Below are 19868 nucleotides of genomic sequence, written 5' to 3'. Positions count from 1 at the left end.
TACAATCATAGTGTAACGTTTGCAACCTGAATGATAACTTTTGTGTTCAAAAGTCCAGGTTATGTTTAACTTATGTATTCACTGAAGCTTCATTCATTGAAGATAATGAAAACTAAAGCTGATAAAGATTTTAGTGAAAAGGCACGCTGAAAATTGCTGAATTTTATCAAATACAGCTTTAGGTGGGTTGAGGCATTTATCAGTTCGGGATTCATGTCTTTGCTCCTGTCGAAGAAAGTTAATTGAAAGCCTTTCTAATCCAAGCTGTCAGTAATTATGGACAGAGTTTAGTGTATTTTCAAAAAGTAAATTTGCTGTCAGACAACTGGATATTTTTCATTTAAAAGCTAGATTTTGAGATGGCATCCAGAAAAAGACTTCTGGTAATCTTTGTGGGAATTTGAATTTGCCGTTTAGCTCTTCCTTTGGAGTGAATGCTAATCCACAAATCATTTAACATCGCATTAATTCATGGTGAAAACAGTCATCTATACTTATCGCTACTTACAGAGATCGTAAAACATTAGTATTCCCAGCACCAGCTGCCTAGGTTTTTGTTTGACATTCTATGTACAATATTCTTGTTTATCATTGAGTTAAGAGTAACACGTTGTGCCAAAGATTGCATGACATTGGTTCTCACTTTCCTGTTAGAATCAGCTGCTCTGTCTGTTCCCAGTCTCTGTAAAGCAGTCTTTCTCTGGGGGGCCTTGAGGACCTGAGCTTGAATTTAGCCAGCCTGCACTGGAAGAAATGCCAACTGTCTCAAGGCTGTTTGTGAAGTATGCTTGCAATTTTATTTCAGCTCCCAGTGAATGGGAATCTACAGCAACATGTATAACCTAGCATTAAATTGCTCAGTTGGAAGCCTCTTCTGAAATGGGAGTTGAAGCAGATGGTTGGATTAATGTCTGGAGACTTCAACAATGTGCAGCAACTACAGCACTGGAGAGTGCTAAAGGGAGTGCTAAAACTGCGCAATTTTGCATAGAGTTTGTTTTATTTCATAAAGAACCCCCATTCTTCACTACAGAAATGTTTAGAAAGGAATATTTTTAGGCTTGGTGTCACATTTTATCAGATAATGCTCTGGTGAATTGATCTGCAATATTTCACCATGCTCTATCTGTTATATACATGCAATTTGTTGGTAATTATTCTTTCAAAATCATTTTTGACTAGAAAATGTTGAATCTGTTAACTGATGGCCACTGTGTTTCACTGGCTGCCATGCAGCTACAGAATTAATGCTTGTTAAAGCAATGTCTGTGTTGGCATATACCTGCTTGGTACTAAATTTTCCTGAGGCTGGGCGACAGATTCAAATGGAAAAGGTACTTGAGGGAAAGTACAGTTTGCACACAGAACTTAATAGTTGCAAAAGTTGAAAAAGAAGTAAGACAATGGACAATAAAGGCAACGGCATTGTGGTCTCTGGACTTGTTGAACAATGCACAAATACGAGGAAGCTTTGAGGAAAGTGGGCACCAAAGAAAATGACTATGCACATTCAGTAAGTGACAACGACAATTTCACGGGAACTTATTTGGGAGAGAGCAACGAGAGTATCTGGCCAGGACTGATAGAATTGAGGGCAGCAAAGCAAAAGTGAGACAAAAGAAAATATGGCTGTTTGAGGAGCAGCACAGGTCAATGTGGGAGCAACTGAGATTGGTTATGACAGAATGTAAAAGTTGGAGAACTATAATTATAGATGACGTCCCATAATGCGCCTGAAGAAGGAATCCATTCAGTGTTTGTACAGATAATTTGCGTGAACTTTTACATTATAATTCCTCTTACCAACAGAAACCTTCCATTTTTGGGTCTTTAAGATTACTATAGTGATGAGAAGCACTGTATATATTCCAGACCAGCTCCATCGTGTTGCTGGGAACTGATTCAGATACCTGTACTATGATGAATGCATCCCATTTAGGCTTCTATAAGCCAAGAGTTATTTGCACCAGAGGGATCCAAATTAGAATTAGGAATAAAAATTTCTGATCATGGAAAAAAATAAAAGTTTACATTAATTACTCTTGAAATTGTCGATCTATGATATTTTTCTTGAAGAGACCATAACATATATGGGCGGAAATTAGGCCATTCAGCTCATCGAGTCTGGTCCGCCATTTAATCATGGCTGATCAGTCTCTCAACCCTGTTCTCCCGCCTTTTTCCCCATAAACTTTGATCCTCTTAGGGCAGGGTCACCATGTCCATCTGGAGACCAAACAGAATGTCTCTGTTTCAAGCCTGTGGTAGTGAGTTTGTGTCCTACTTCCTTGTTTCTTTTTTTCATCTCCGCAGATCTAACATTGTGGAGATGCACTTGATTGACCAATGGATTGTTCCTCTTGAGAGGTGGAGTTATGTTTGATTGAGGTAATGATGGGATTAATCGTTTGAGATTCAACAAGATTTATTTGAGCGCAAGTGGTGGTGTTAAAGTAATATCTCTGGGCGAGTAAACCAGATCCTGAGGCTGATCTTCTGGGGACATGGAAAAATTTGAAATTAGTACAAACCTAGGATTAAAAGCTTGAATATAGTAATGACACAGCCTCAACAGCTCTCTGTGATGAAAAATTGCACAGATTAAAAATTACTGTCTGAGGGAAACCAACTGGTTCTCTAATGCTCTTTGAGAAGGAAATCTGCTGTCCTTGCTGATCTAACCTAGGTGTGACTCCAAACGATGCCGAATCTTGTCCTTCCCTGATGTTCGCACACTTGGACTTCCAGCAGCACTTCGTGAAAAGCATTCAGGAGGGGGATACTATTTTTCATCCTTACTCCAACCCTGTCATGGCGAAGCCAATAGCGTAATGTTTAACGGGCTGTATCATCTCACACCAGCAGCACACTTTGACATGGCAAGGTTTAAAAACTGGAATAAAATAAGCGTTCTGAAGAAGGATCACTGGATTCAAAATGTTAACTCACTTTTTGTCTCCATATTTTCTCTAGCAATTTCTGTATTTGTGTTTTAAAAACTGGAAATGATGCTGTATGGCTTAGTCTCTCACCTTCTAAAGCAGCTGAATCATTGTAAGGGAACCTCCTCAAGATGATGCAATAGATTTTGGCTGAATATTTCTTCTCGATTGGCATCACCAGTAGTTTGGATTCTAGCTCCCTGAGATCGCCGAGCTGAGAAGCAGCGGGAACCACAGCACAAAATACAAATAACGAGCTTTAATTGCACTTGATGCAGCTGATGTTGGCATTAGATTCGATTTCCTGCTCATTCTTTGTGGGGTGGTAAGACCAGCATCTCTTGCCCTTGCCCTTGGCCTTGCTGAAGTTCGAGGTCTCAAGTTTGGAAGGTGCTGTGGAAGGACCTTCAGTGAGTTTCTGCAGTGCATCTTGCAGGTTGTTAACGCTACTGTGCATCAGCAGTGGAGAGCGTGAATACAATGGATGGGATGCCCATCAAGTGAGCTACTTTGTCCTGGATGGTGTGAAGCTCCTTGAGTGTTGTTGGAGCTGCAGCCATCCAAGCAAATGGGGACTATTCCCCATGCACTACTTGCTTAGGCCTTGTAACTGGTAGATAGATAGGTTTTGAAGATTCAGGACCTCTGCTCTTCTAGCCAAAGAATTTCAAGCCCACTTCAGTTTCTGGCCAATGGTGAGCCCCAAGATGATATTAGAGGAGATCTCAAGTGAAACTGGTGCCTTGACTATGTAAAGGCAGCGGTTCTCTCTTGTTGGTGATCATTGCCTGGCACTTTTGTGGCATGAAAGTTACATCCAGTTTTACTCCCCTTTCTTCAGGGAGGATGTAATTTCTTGGAGGCAGATTTGAGAATTACAGAGATGAAAGCTTTGACTTATGAAGAGAGATTGTGCAACTTAACTCTATATTCAGCAGAGTTGAGAAGAATGCAGTGATATCTAATTGCAGTCTGTAAAATACTAAACAGGATTGATGAAGGAGATGCAGGTGTTTCCCCTTGTGGGGCAGCCTAGGATGAGAGGTCATCGTTGGAGGGTAAAGGGTAGCAGATTGAAAACAGAATTGAGGACAATTTACTTTTGTCAAGGGGTGGTGAATCTGTGGTGCGGTGGATACTGGAACGTGGGATAAATTTAAGCTGGAGGGAGATAGACAGCTTTTCAAATTAGTGACAGGTTAAAGAGTTATGAGTAGTGTGCAGGAAGATGGAGTTGAGGCTGAGATAAGACCAGCCAAATGATAGAATAGTTTCAATGAGCTGAGTGGCCCATTCCTGCTCCCAGTTTTGTTCTCAACATTTTTATTCAACTGTGATGCAGCTTGAAATCAAAGAAGGCCATCAGCATCATTCTTCAGTTAACAGCAGGGTGTAGGGTCCAAACAGCAGCATGAGTCTGCCAGGACAATAGAAATGAATAGTGAACAAATCATCACATATAAAGACTGAATCTGCTGAAGAAATGTAGTTCAAAGCCAGAGACCAGGAATTGTGCATGTTCATACATGGATTCTTAGCAACTTTGATTCTGTAACCTGTGTTGAGCTCTGCCTTATTAGCCAACCTGAAATGAGCAGCCCTGTCGTTTCCTACAGCCAGAATCTTGCGTGTGGTTAAATCCCAGTCTGATCTCCACTGAACTGGAGCTGATCTCAGTTGGAGAAATCTTGCACTGTGGTCAAAAGTAAACTGAGAAATATAATAGGGATATAAAGCAAACCAAAGTAATATTTCATGTTAGCCCCAAGGCCCACAAAGTGGAGTGTCTTCAATCTTGGAATTGATGAACCATAAAGCATCAGAGCAATGTTGGCCATTCAGCCCACAGAGTCTGCTCTGCAATTCAGCAAAATCCAGGCTCCACTTTCCTGACATTTCCCTATAGTCCTTGTTTCCCTTCCTGCTTAAAAATCTGACTGTCTCGGCCTCGAAGATACTTAACTACCAAGCCTGGACAGCCTTGTGCAGTAAAGAATTCCACAGATTAACTACCCTCACTGTCCAAACTGGGGTATCCCTTCACTCTGAGATTATGTTTCAAATCTTAGCTCTTCCACAACTCCTAACACTTTAAAATTGAATATTCCAATTTTATCTGTTTCAGAATCAAAGTGTATGACTAACATTTCTGTATTCTGAACTCTATCTCATCCTAGTTTTATTCACTCACTTAGTCTTTAACTTTTTACTTCTTCCACAACTCCTAACACTTTAAAATTGAATATTCCAATTTTATCTGTTTCAGAATCAAAGTGTATGACCTAACATTTCTGTATTCTGAACTCTATCTTATCCTAGTTTTATTCACTCACTTAGTCTTTAACTTTTTACTTCCATTGGCATTTTAATGTGTTCTAACTCATTGCTATCTGTAAAAGGGAAACTCAACTCTCTATTCTTTCATTTCATTCGTTAACATATATATCATAAAATGCTCTACCCCTGTACAGATCCTTAAGGAAAACACAAGGATGATACAAAGAAGTATGACAGGGTGGCGCAACATAGAGGGCCGAAGGGCCTGTACTGCGCTGTAATGTTCTATGTCTCTCATGATTTTATAAACATCTATAAGGTCACCCCTCAGCCTCCACCGCTCCAGGGAAATAAGCCCCAACCTGTTCAGCCTCTCTCTATAAGCTCAATTTCTCCAACCCTGGCAACATCCTTGTAAATCTCTTCTGAACCCTTTCAAGTTTCACAACATCCTTCCGATAGGAAGGAGACCAGAATAGTACGGCAATATTCGAAAAGTGGCCTAACCAGTGCCCTGTCCAGCCACAACATGACCTCCAAACTCCTGTACTCAATACTCTGACCAATAAAGGAAAGCATACCAAACTCCTCCTTCACTACTCTATCGACCTGTGACTCAACTTTCAAGAAACTATGAGCCTGCACTCCAAGGTCTCTTTTTTTTCCAGTAACACTTCCCAGGACCTTACCATTAAGTGTATAAGTCTTGTTCTAATTTGCTTTTCCAAACTGCAGCATCTCACATTTATCTAAATTAAACTCCATCTGCCACTCCTCAGTGGCATTGGCCTAGCATCATCCGCATGCATTAGATCAACTTCCACTGAACTCCCTTCTATTCTACCTACCCAATAACAATACCACCTACCCAATAACAATCCCAAATCTTGCATACACTCTGTTCTCAAATGTCTTGTCTCAATTTAAATTTAGATGAGATGCAGCTTTATCCAATTAAACATTGGGTCAATGAATCTGTTGTTGTATTTTTGTGTTATTTTCCATGACACAGAATTACCACTCACCTTCTGGTTAGGTAGGTAGTATAGGTTCACTTTATTTGGAAATCTCAAACTGATTTATTCACCAGGTAACCCTGTAGTCGCACAGCAGCCTCTGTACGTATCCTTTAATCGAACATACTGCTGCCTGGAATCCTCTTAGCTGCAAGTTGCTGCTGTTGTTCAATCCACAGACTTTTAACACCGAAATGAGACAGCACCTAAGTTTTTAAATGACAATCTAATGCTATCATTTCTTTCTCAAAGTTGATACCCAGTGCTTATATTTATCTAGTTTTAAAACATTTGCAGGTTTTAGATTTATATATTTTCTGTCACAGCAGTCAGCATTGTCAGACTTCTAGGGTGTGAAATTAAACGCCCACATTTCCACTTTTGGGTGGGAAACAGGGTTAAGTCGATTAAATACAGAGATTTTTAGTGAAGCACAGGTTCTTGGTAGTGGAAGATAATTTGAGCATTGAATCAATGTATATAAGTTACATGTACAAGCTCCAGGAAGTGCACAGCCTGGCAAATCAGCTCGGTAATTGATTAATTTCTCTGTCCCTATTTATGGCAGCCAGTTCATTGAATTCTGCAGTAAAACAGAGGCTCACACAGCCTGATAGGTGTGTACTGTCAAAGCTGCACTCAGTCTACATTAGTTCTTCTTTCCAGTACTTAGCCCACAGCCTTCAATGTTCTGACATTTCAAGTGCTCATCCACATGCTTTTTGAAGATTGTGAAGTTACCCATCTCATATACTCTCCCAGATAGTGCTTTCCAGAGCCCCCTCTCACTACCCTCTGGGTGGTAAAAAGTTTTCTCAAATCCCCATTAAACCTCCTGGCTTTCACCTTAAAATTGTGCCTCCTTGTTATTGACCCTTCAACTACAAGAACGCTGCTTTCTAATCGCCCTGCCACTACCTCCTCATCTTACGCACTTCTGTCTGCTCCTCCCGCCCCATCCTCAACCTGAAACAAAAAACCCACTGAACTGGAAATCGGAAAGAAAATCATAAATCTCTGGGAAAACTCAACAGGTCCTTCACTACAGGTTCTGAAGAAGGGTCACTGACCCAAAATGTTAAGTCTGCTTTCTCTCCACAAATGCAGGGGCTGGCACAGTGGCTCAATGGTAAGCACTGCTGCCTCAAAGCGCCAGGGACCCGGGTTCAATTCCAGCCTACAATCTGGAACACTCCTTCACGACCAACATTCCCTCCCTTCAGCCCACAGCACTTTCCCCTGCAAGCGCAGAAGGTGTATGGGACACTGTGCACAAGATACTTGTGCCTTCCATTGTTTTTCAACTTGGCATTGACAGTGTTTAAATGGAGGACTGTGTGGCACTAAATCATGAAGGATGTTTGTAGATCAGTTTTGTATATCAGAATATTGCAGTGGTGCGAGACTATTTTTATTAACATAAATGCACTTAAGGGCTGTTCCCTTGCAGCCTGTGATTCACTATTTTGCTGAAGCAGACAAACTGAAATAACACACGGTGTGGCAATATTGAAGTGAGCATTTCCTTTTTTCTTGCTGAAGTGTATGGCATCTTCATAGAACGAAGAAAACAAAACTTGCTCTGAAAGGTTTAATTTGATTCCTGCACTAGTGGCAGCCATGCTTTCAGCTCCCTCAGCTTAGACTTTCCAATTCAAAACCAGACAACCTGTCCCTGCTCTTTTTGAGATGCCCTTTAATCCTGACTCCTATCCAGATCTGTCCTTAAGCAGATCAGTGCTTTTTTTTTAAAAAACAAAATCATTTTAGTTGTTTCGATGATGTATGTGGGTTACTTTGTAATGTTAAAGCTATGTGTTGCAAACATTTTCAACATTACTGTAAGAAACTATAGCAGAAATGCAAATTTACATTTATAATCTATGTGTTTACTACAACTCCATTCAGGGTTGTTTTGTACATTAACTGCCAGGAAGCCATTCTCATCATCATTTCTTAGAATGCTAGAAACCTCCAAAACAGAAAGAGGCTATTTAACCCATCATCCCTCTGCTGTCTCTTTCAAAGGAAAGCCATACTTTGGCCCATACAGATATTTGTTGCTAACCAAGCCAGTTCCTGATTCCCACATCTCCATCCAACTCACTTCTGAAATTCTTTATCAAGTTAGCTTCTCCTTTTCTGGTAGATTATGTTGAAAATTGAAAATGCATGTCGCAGAGGATTGTATTTGACAAAGATTATTTTGTTCTCCAGTCAAGTCTTGCTGACGCTTGCTGCCAAAATTACTTAGGTGGCTGTCTGTCCAGGTCCGGACAGTTCTACCTTGATCAGGCATTGGTTCTCCCTGGAGATCATTCCACAGACTTGCATCCAACTCGGTTTTTCAATTTGCATCCTTTTAATACATTGATGAAGTGTACTACGGAACTCCTTTGCCGAGCCTTTGAAATATCAGCTCCGTTGTCTTGTGTGCATCCTGTATTCTATTTAATAGTGTTTCCTTAACCAAGTACAATCTGTATATACTGCATTAGATGGAGTTTTCAATTCTTTTCTGGATTGAATTAGTTGCTTCAGTACTTCAACGTTTGGAAAACTTTCTGACAGCCTGCAAAGAAAGAAAGACTTGTATTTATACAGGAATTCACCAAAGCTCCTTCGACAATTCCCTCAAAACCAACAACCTCTACTACGTGGAAAGACAAGAGCAATGGATACTTGGGAACTCCACCAGCTTCAAATTTTTCCCAAAGCCACTTACCATCCTGACTTGGTAAGGTATCGCTATTCCTTCATTGTCACTGAACTAAAATCCTGTAACTCCCTCCCTAATACCATTGTGGGTGTCCCATATGTCACATGGACTGCAGTGGTTCAGGAAGGCACCTCTAGGGCAGCTAGAGATAAGCAACAAGTGTTGGTTGTGACATTGAAGCCCATATTCTATGAATGAATGAAAAACAAAATATAATGTTTTTCCTGAGCACCATGGGCTTTGCAGCCAACTTGTTACTTGTGAAATGTAGGGATAATTCCCCAGTTCCATGGGATTTTTACATCACCCAGGAAGGTATTTGTGGTCTTGGTTTAACGTCTCATCTGAAAGATGGCACCTCCAACAGCACTGTGCTCCCTCAGGATTGCACGTCCTCAGGAATGCACTGAAATGTCACCTTGGGTTTACCCTTAAGCACAGGAGTGGGACTTGAGCACAGGACCTCCAAGATGAAAATGCTTCCAATAGAACCACTGCCCAAATCATCATACAACTGGTGCTCAGCTCCACACTGAATCATGATATTCAATTGAATATTAACAGCCATGGAGTATCAAGAAAGCAGGGAGACCTCGAGAAAATGGAGTAAAACTTATTCCGGAGAAGGTTTGAATGTAGCTTAAGTAAATGGAAGCTGGCAATGACTTAGAAATATGAGCTCAAATGTGCCTTGGAAAGCTGTAATTTTATTTTTAAAGCCAAAAAAATTGATACACTAAGCCAATTCCAAAATGATGCATGGATCAATGCATATAGCATTCCTGAACTGAAGGCACTTATTCCAACAGCTAATCTCAGGAGCTGTAACAACCTACATGGTCAAGCAATCATTCCCTTTCCAACTCCTTCATTTTGGGAGTAAAGTTGATGAAGGAAAACCTGCCATTGTTCAACTGTGTCATGAGAATGTACTTTAGCTCAGCCCGACAGGTGCCAATCTTGGATGAGGTGCAAGAGGGTGCCCATGGAACAATATCCAACAATAATTAGCCAGAAAGTAGGGACAGTGGATAACAATGCAACAGATGCAGAACAATATGCAAAAATTCAACAGTTCCACATAGGTTTGTTTTGAATGACTAAGAGAAATGTTGAAATGGCTGTCAAATGTTTCCGGATTTTGGATTCCAAACCACCCCCCCACCCCCCAATCTGCTTGTGTTTTTTTCTAAATTCTGCTTCCTATTACAGGAGTAAAAAAAAAAGAAATAATTTGATAGCCTGTTTTAATAATAACGTAACTAGGTACTGTTACTGTTTTGTTAAACTGACAGATGGAAAACAGTGCATCAGTTAGATAGCTGGGGGTTGGTAATCTGGTTTACTAATCAAAAGCTCATGCTAAGAGCTGACAGCTTGCAGCTGATGTTGCCTGCTGCTTTGCAGACCTGTGTCATTTTGAGCTGAATCTGAAACGTGGTGTGACCTTTTTCAGAGTCACTTCATTCTTCTGTATCTATGAGGAAGAACTGTACTGGCAATATAGTAAATGGCATGTTCTATTTTTATTTTGAGTTTTGGGCAGGGCAGACAGGAAAAGGACCACCGCTTTGGTCATGTTAACCCAAGGAGAAAGTGAAGACTGCAGATGTTAGAGATCAGATTCAAAGAGTGTGGTGCTGGAAAAGCACAGCAGGTCAGGCAGCATCCGAGGAGCAGGAGAATCGACGTTTCGGGCATTCCTGATGAAGGGCTTGTGCTCGAAATGTCGATCCTCCTGCTCCTCAGATGCTGCCTGACTGGCTGTGCTTTTCCAGCACCACACTCTTCGATTCATGTTAACCTAATCCTGGTTAACTAATAAGTGTGATATCCCTGCAATTCAGGGGAGCTGTCGTGGGTTGTGATCTTACCTTAGCCCCTTCTGCTGCACTTGCTTTATAATGCACTATATAGATTCAGTTGAAATTGGAAAAGAAAGTGTTTTTTTTTTAATTATTTGTTCACTGGATGGGAGCATCACTGGCTAGGCCAGCATTTATTGCCCATCCCTAATTGCCCAGAGGACAGTCAAGAGTCCACCACATTGTTGTGAGTCACCTGGTCTGGAGTCACATGTAGGCCAGACCAGGTAAAGATGGCAGTTCCTGTCCCTAAAGGGTTTTTCCAACAATCGACAATGGACTCACTGTCACCATTAGACCCTTAGTTTCAGATGTTGGTAATGATGGTGAAAGGTGTGTGGCTGTGTGGAGAAGATGGTGTTACTTGTAGTTAACATGAAAGTCCTTTGTGCTTACAACTATCTTTAGTTTATCCAAAGTTTTGTTGCAGTATCATTCAAACTGTCTTCTGAAGGAAAATTGCTGACTCAACAAATCTTTGCTCTCACTACCTGGTAATAATTCAGTAAATGAGAAATTCTGTGATTACACTGAGTGCTTGTAGATACAGAGGTCTGGACATGTGATGAGAACTAGCTGCTAATGTGTCACTAGTTCAGCCCCTTTCCTTGGCCAAGGACACTTGAATCAGGAGGAAAGAGGTGGGTCACAGGCTAACTGGCACAGCATGCTGGGAGAGTGTGTTTTCTTCAGCACTTCAAGCTATCAGCTGGTGTGTAACAGCCTCATTTGCTTTTGTTTATTTTCTTTATTGATTTGAAATCCCGTCTCTTCAATGAAACTGCCTTATTAATGTGGAGCGACTTGAAATCTTTCAATCTGACAGCACACAAGAAAGCCATTTAGCCCACTGTGCTCTGCTAGCTCTTTGAAGGAACTATCCAATTTGATCCATAGTCCTGCAATGTCTTCTCTTCAGGTATTTATTATCCTGAAGATCTCTTTTGGAATTTATAACTGAACCTGCTTCCACCACCCCCTCAGGCAAGGCATTCCAGTCCTCAGCAACTCACAGAGTAGGTTTGTTTCTAGTTGCTCCTCTGGGTCTTGTGCTAATTCTCCTTAAATTGGTGACCTCTGAGTTGTCCAGCCTTCAGCATCTCCTTGTTTACTCCTTTCACACTCCTACATGACATTGATCATCTCCATTGAATTATCCCTCAACTTTCTCTGTTCCAAGGAGAACAAGCCCATCTTCTCCTATCTATCAGTGAATTCTCTCATCCCTGGCACCATTTTGGTATGTCCTGATCAGGTTATAGTTACTTGCTGCCGTGACTATTGTGTGTCGGGTATCTTTGATTTTTAGCTGGCTGTCTAATCACTTGTACCTTCTCACCCAAACCAGACCCACTGTCATGATACTGGGCCACAACAGAAGCAACACTCACAATCTCTCGGTGGTTAGAAATATTTATTTCCAGCCAGCTGAGATCAGATAATTAAACACATAATGTGAATACACACTATGACCATGCTTGTCATTAATAATTCTGTTGCCCATTGTCAAAACTCCAAGGGTGAGCAATGGAGTGCATTTCAAGTTGTTTTACTTTTAAAGAAAGCTATCTCCTCCATAGTTCAGTTGCAATCCTGCTCATGTGCAGCTTGACCTCATTGCTCAGGACGTTCAGTGTTGTAGTCAAATGACCTTACTTTGTTTGTAAAGGTATTACAATTGGCCTCATCTGTCATGGAGAGGAAGAAAATAAATCTTCCACTGTGATTGAGAAAGTGCAGGTCAGCTGAAGCCAGTCTCAGCTCAGCCGTGATGCTCCCACTGTTGGGTATTCAGTTAGCACCTCACTGAGTGCATCCATAGAAAAGGGGATCTGGCACCTATAAAACTGAACTGAACCCTTGGACTGTATCTCAGACCTGGTAAAGGAGGACACAGGGAGGTTAAAAAAGCAGTGCCTTTGTCCCTTGGACTGTATCTCAGACCTGGTAAAGGAGGACACAGGGAGGTTAAAAAAGCAATGCCTTTGTCAGAGAATGTTTTAAACTTCTGAAGGAGCTTGACAGGGAAAGCATTGAGAAGTGATTTCCCATCTTCAGGAAGCCTAAAGCACAGAGGCACTGTCTCGGAATGAGGAGGGGTGACTGGTCATTTAGGGCTAAAGTAAGGACAGATTTCTTCGCTGGGAGGTTTGTGAATCTTTGAAATTCTCTGCCACCCATTGTTTAATATATCGAAGGCCAAAATAAACACATTTTTGATCTCTTAGAACCGGGGGCATGTCAGGGATGGAGTTAAGATAGAAGATGGACTGTGATGTTTGTGTCGAAAAGATGTAGGCTGCTATTGCTTTGATTTTTTTGTGTTTTGATATTAAGAAAATATTCTTCTTTCAGAATTTGCTTCATAAAAATTACTATTGAAGCACTTTTTTAATTGCTTTAGTTTGGCTGTTAATTTACCAAATGCTTGAAACTGTGAAATATTTGTCATGTTCCTTTGCATTGTTTTAGAACAATATACATTAGCTCATTTTTTTCCCAATAAAAGATGTCAGTATGTCTGTCTAAAGAGCAGACTGTGGAATGTGACTACACTGAGCAACATACATCTGATACGACCAGTGCGGATTTTTACTTTCTAGACCACCATTAAGTAGAAGGTAGAAAATTGCTGTCCCAGTGAATCAGACCCACCGATATCAATTAGCATGTCATCTCCTGTGTGCAGTTCTGAACTTCCACAGTTCGGAATATTTGCTGTATTTAATAATTTGAGAGCACATCAGAAATGGATCCATTTTGCATTTTTCCCAGAACTGCTCAGCACATCTTGATGCAACAGAGTTCCATTCAGGAGATTGCAGGTGCCTGTTTCAATGGGAGGCTATTCTGGACAATTGCAACAGCTCAATTTCCTTACATTTTGCTAATAATACCTTAAGTAAATTTTCATGATCCAGTTAGGGACTGTAAACACTTAATGAATTTCCTTTTATCTTTAACCAATAGAATGGCACCAAAAGATTTCAGTTCTTTAACAAAACAAATTTTGTTGTATGCTTTAAAGACTAAACAAAGCAAGCTCAATCAACAGTATGGTTTAAACCAATGTATGTCATGCATTCTTACATCCATAAAAATGATCTTATATGATACATCAATCTTAACTATTTACTCCTTTAGGGACTACCCATAAGTCATGTGGAGAATTCACCTTTGTTCCAGCTATTCTCCAAGGTTTCTCAGAGGTAAAACTCTTATTACCAGCTCTTGGCTGGAGAGGCCTCAGGCCCTGCTGTTTTGCTGCTTCAATAATTCCCGGCTGCTCTGTGGGTGACTTGCTTTTGCAGTGAAAGACCAGGAGACCTTTTGTAGATTCAGCCCAGAAATTTCAAACCAGGCAATCTTCCAGTCTCTAGGTGAAAGTGAGGACTGCAGATGTTGGAGAATCTAGTCAATATTAGAGTGGTGCTGGAAAGCACAGCAAGTCAGGCAGCATCCGAGGAGCAGGAAAATCGACATTTCAGGCAGGAGCCCTTCATCAGGAATGAGGCTGGAACCCTTGGTGGTGGAGAGATAAATGGGAAGGGGTGGGGCTGGGGAGAAGGTAGTTGAGAGTGCAGTAGCCTCGTTCCTGATGAAGGGCTCCTGCCTGAAACATCGATTTGCCTGCTCCTTGGATGCTGCCTGACCTGCTGTGCTTTTCCAGCACCACTCATAATCTTGAATCTTCCAGTCTCTCAACTCAAAGATTCAAACTGAGAACAAGTCTTGGCAGCATTCCACATAGGCAGTGATGAAGTTGGTGTTTGTTTGCGCAGGTACGTCTCCTTGTCATTTATTTTAGCAACTTATCTCCATGAGCTGCAACTCTTCTGGAAAAAACGCAGATAACTAAGAGACCTCCTAACCTCTGCCAGTGTCCATGGCGATATGTTCTGCGAGGGTCTGTCCTCTAACCAGCCTTTAAACTAATTATCCCTCATTTTCAGTTTCTCCAATCAAGTTACCTAACCTGTTGTTTTATTGTTTTTTTTTTATTTGTCTGTGCTGACTCGATTAAACGAACATCGCTAGCGTTCAAACGATCATTTCTTTGCGTTTTTGTAATCTGTAGGGCCCAGCAGTATAATTACTTTCTCCTCCTATCTATTAACTCTTTGGGTAATTTGACACCAGTCTTTTCAGTTGTAGTAGACTCCAAATTTGCTTTAATTTCATCTGTCTTTTTTTATGCAGGTAAACATTAATTCTTAAAAAACACATGTTACATTTTAAACTTAAAGGTATTTTCTGAGATACATACATGAAATCATGAATTAGATATTCACATTTAACCCTGAGAAGCGTTTCTGATGAATGTAAACCTTTGCCCAAATCCTGGGCTAACAAAGTTCTGTTAATTCCAAACTTAAAAGTCTAGCATCAATCACTTCATAATTTTGGTTATATAAAGAACATTTAGGTTCGTTGATTTAAGTTTTCAATTGACTTTCCTATCTACCTGAGTTCAAAACTGTTAGTTGGTGAAAATAAACTTTTACTACTACTTGCTTGTAAAAGTTTCCTGATTTCAATCCACAAAGACTTTAATTCTTCAATGATATTCTCTAATCATAGACTCTTGAATCCATGAAATTAACTTCTCTACCTCCTGTTCACTCTCCTAATAGTTCAAAATTTCAATCAAATTGCTCTCAACTTTCTAAATTCCCATGGAGTTCACCTCAAGTTAGGAAACCTTTCTCCTTCTGTCGCTCAGGTAATTGTACAGTTATCAAGTAGGCATTTTTTGGCAGTTCTAGTTTTCTCTAATGTAATACCAGTCACTGTCCATTTGGACTTTTTCCAATGTTCATCATTCTTTTGGTGTGAGGTCAGTTGAGGACAATGCAATGCAGCCTATTCCTAATGCAAATAATCTAATTTTAAAGGATGTGTTTTTTAAATTAAATTCCTAATTGCTATGTTACTCACCTTGTTGAATTCACATTATTGGATAATCTGATCTTTCAGTGCAGTAGATGAATTACCAATGGGCTGTACAAATATAATTGATGTAACTTTGGTCAGAAAAAGAAGCATCTGGGTTTATGGTGGTTCTTTTTGCTTTAGGTTTTCAACATACCTTCCTCCCTATCTAAATTTAAAAATAAAACAAAGAACTGCGGATGCTGGAAGCCAGAAACAAAACTGGAAAATGCTGGAAAAGCTCAATATCAGAGTTAACGTTTTGGATCCAATGACCCTTCCTCAGAACTGATTGTAGCTAGGAAATGTTGGGTCTACATTCTGAAGATGGACTGGGATGGAGGGACGGAAAAGGAAATGATAGATGGGGATGGAGCACAGGGGGGGGTAAAATAGTTGGGCAGGCAAAGGAATGGGTGAAGGTCAGTCTGGGAGAATCAATAGCTGCTCATGCGGACAATTAGTAGCTGACAATAGAATGGCTGAGGTAGCGGTTCATATGATGACAAGGCCTGGTATGTGGGGGTTGAGACAAATTATTCTATTTTAAAGGATACTTTACTTTTCATTTCTGTCCTGAACCTGTTCATACCAATCTTTTCAGTGACCTGTCCGTTTTTCTTGACATTACTGGCTCAGACGGTCTGACGTTGTACACCAGGGTGTTGCTACATCACATGTTAACATTAGGAACTCCAACATCTTTCACAACTTCAGTTCTGAAATACTAAGAGCCAGAAAAGTTTGAAATGTGATAGTGGTGGTCATTTTGGAGCAACGTTAGCCAATTTGCACAAAACAGTTCACTAGCCAAAATACTCGTGAGATTGCCCCTCCTCCTGTTTTGAATAATAGAATCTTTTCCATTGCTGTTGGAGCACAGAATTAACATGGTCAAACATTTGTCTGAAAGACAAGTGCAGCACTCCTTTGATACAGCATTGTGGTGTTGACTTAGATTTTGCGCTCAGGTTTTTGAAGTGGGGCTTGACCTATAACCTTTTCATCAACAGGCTAGAGTGCTAACCAACAGAGTCATGGCCGACACATCCATTGGCTTTTAAAAGGGGATGGTGAAGACACTTGGGATCTATGCAATGTAATATTTAAAAGTTGTTTGATAAATATATGACCAAAGGAGCAGTAGTGTTTGCTGACTCATCAAAGAGAGTTGCATTAGAACTGCCTGATATCCGGTGTGATTCAATCACTTGCCTTTAGCTCTGATTTAAATGGTTTTTACATATGAATGGAATATTTGTGCCGTGGATGTATTTAACCATTTATGGAATCTTTATCCTCGGCTGCTTCCTTTCCTGTCCTCCCCATCCCCTTGTTTATTTTGTTTCTAAGTAGTTGAAGAACATTAACAGAATATATATATATTTTTAAATTTTGCTCTTTCTTTCAGCAACAAAGACTTCAAAAAATTTCATTGCCAACAAGTTGTCATTAAGTGTTTGGCCCAGTTGGTTCCGAGGGGGTTGAACATACCAGATGCTTCCTGAGGCATATTGTGGAGAAAATCTACAACACTGTTCTTTATAAGATTAATATTTATAGCTAGGGTCACAAATAATGTTTTCCTCAAATTGTGATGTCGAGATTATCAACCTGAAATATTAGCTCTGTTTCACCTCTGACTGATGCTGCCAGATGTGATCATTTCCAGCATTTACTGTTTTTCATTTCAGAAGTCTAGTGTTGGCACTGTTATGCTTTTGCTCAATAAGTTGCTTAGACTATTAATATAGGGCAACCAACAGTGGCTTGCAACACGGTTTTAGAATGCTTTTTGGATTCTGTTCCTGTTCCAAGGTGAGTAATGTTCAGGACTCTACTGCCCATTTAACAAACTGTAAATAAATCAGTTTGTTGCTTTGTTGTCACACTAGCTTCTGTGCATATGATTCACTGGTAATTCAGATCCAGTACTGCAGCAAAATGGTAAAAACCAGATTCTTTGAAAAAATGTTTAAGTTGCCCAAGTGAACAGATGGCATATGAATTGCGTGGTTAAGTTTTAATGGATATACAAGCTTTCTGGTGCCATTTCCCAATCACTGAGCCATCTGGATATACCACAAATAACCAGAAATTGCAACAGGCACGAAAGCCCAGGGGCCCACCACTGCACAGCATCTGCTGTGAAAAGTCTCGAATTGGAACAAGTGCCTGGTAATTATTTTATTTGCCTCTTCAAGGGGGTTCATTTGAGGAGTTCCCTGAGCAGTTCACTAAATAATATTCTAACGGCAACTTTGTACAATTGCTCAGTATAAATGGAATACTGTGAATCAATTTTGAATCACCTTCAATTTTGAGATTACACCCTCTACTCTCCAGTGTAAGTTGTTAAAATACATCAAGGAAAGCTTTGGTCCTAATATATATACATCAAGGAAAGCTTTGGTCCTAATATATAACCACTCAAGTTTGTTGTGGTTCTGTTCGCCGAGCTGGGAATTTGTGTTGCAGACGTTTCGCCCTCTGTCTAGGTGACATCCTCAGTGCTTGGGAGCCTCCTGTGAAGCACTTCTGTGATGTTTCCTCCGGCATTTATAGTGGTTTGAATCTGCCGCTTCCGGTTGTCAGTTCCAGCTGTCTGTTGCAGTGGTCGGTATACTGGGTCCAGGTCGATGTGCTTATTGATTGAATCTGTGGATGAATGCCATGCCTCTAGGAATTCGTAGAGGCATGGCACTCATCCACAGATTCAATCAATAAGCATTTCGACCTGGACCCAATATGCCAACCACTGTAACAGACAGCTGGAACTGACAACCGGAAGCGGCAGATTCAAACCACTACAAATGCTGGAGGAAACATCACAGAAGCGCTTCACAGGAGGCTCCCAAGCACTGAAGATGTCACCCAGACAGAGGACGAAACGTCTGCAACACAAATTTCCAGCTCGGCAAACAGAACCACAACAACGAGCACCCAAGCTACAAGTCTTTGAACCACTCAAGTTTACGCCCTCTTTGACCATCTTCCAGGATAGAGAAACAAGTATTTGCCGCTACCCAAAGTTTCCTGTTTCTCAAGCAACTTTGTATCCATTTTTTACTTGTCCTTTTTATTCTGGTTAAGTCTATTATATGTCACTTTGCTTTATCCTTTAACTTTTTGAAAGTCTGAGTGTACTATCTCAACCCTATTATCCTCATCAACATTTTCTTTCACCTTATCAATTCACTCTTCATTAAACACAGTTTGTCTTCAACAAATCTCTGCTGGGTTTCCTGAATGTATCTGCATTTGTTTGTGTCACTGTTAATTTTATCTTGATTTAGTGTTTCTGAAAACTTTACCATTGTTAACCTTAGCCTGACCAGCCTCAGTTTAAAGTTGAACTCTTCATTGAATGAGAGTGAAACATCTGCAACCCTCTGTCCTCTGGTACCACCCCCGTCTCTAAGAAGGTTTGAAAGATTACACCCAGTACCTCCACACGTTTCAGCCTTGCTTCCCTCCACATTCATCCCATCCACTCATGGTGACTGATCGACTTTAAGTACAGTGTACCTCACGTATTGATTTTAAACCATCTTGAAACTCAGCTACCTTCTATTTTCACTGTGACTCAGTTACCATCCTCACTGGCATAGACCAATAAATATCTTTTTAATATCTCTACTATGACCTCTGTCTCCATATCCAGATCCTGTTTTTGGACCTCTGCGTTTCTTACTGTTGTACTATTTATATATTGAGGAAAGACTTTAAGATTCCCTTTTTTAGTTGTCAGCCTCTTCTCATGCTCTCACTTCACCTTTTTGCAGTTCCTTACTCACTTTTCTCTGTACTTTCTGTGTTGAGCTTTGATTTCCCTTGGGTTATCAAGCTGACATTTCTCTGACATACGTTTTTTACCAGCTTCATCTTAGTCTCTATCATGTTCATTATCCAGGGACCACTGACTTTGGTTGCTCTGTCTTTCCCATTTATGGAAGTGGACCTCAACTGCACCCAAAGCATATTCGCTTTAAAGGCAGATCATTGTTCCTTTACAGATTTCCTTACCAATATTTTTATTCCAATTTACCTGGGACAAATCTTTTCACACCCCAATTAAATTGGCTCTCCTCCAGTTAAGCACTTTTACTCTTAAGTT

The 19868-nt window shown here is 40.5% G+C and overlaps 1 protein-coding gene across 2 annotated transcripts in view; it reads left to right on the top strand.

Moving 5' to 3' along the window:
• Positions 1-19868, top strand: part of LOC122548864 (guanine nucleotide-binding protein G(s) subunit alpha-like) — a 294455-nt gene that overhangs the window by 206408 nt on the left and 68179 nt on the right. The gene's annotated exons all lie outside the window — the stretch shown is intronic.

The sequence above is a fragment of the Chiloscyllium plagiosum genome, chromosome 4, assembly GCF_004010195.1.
Source record: "Chiloscyllium plagiosum isolate BGI_BamShark_2017 chromosome 4, ASM401019v2, whole genome shotgun sequence".
Classification (NCBI taxonomy): Eukaryota; Metazoa; Chordata; class Chondrichthyes; order Orectolobiformes; family Hemiscylliidae; genus Chiloscyllium; species Chiloscyllium plagiosum.
This window is presented reverse-complemented; position numbering and strand designations above follow the sequence as displayed.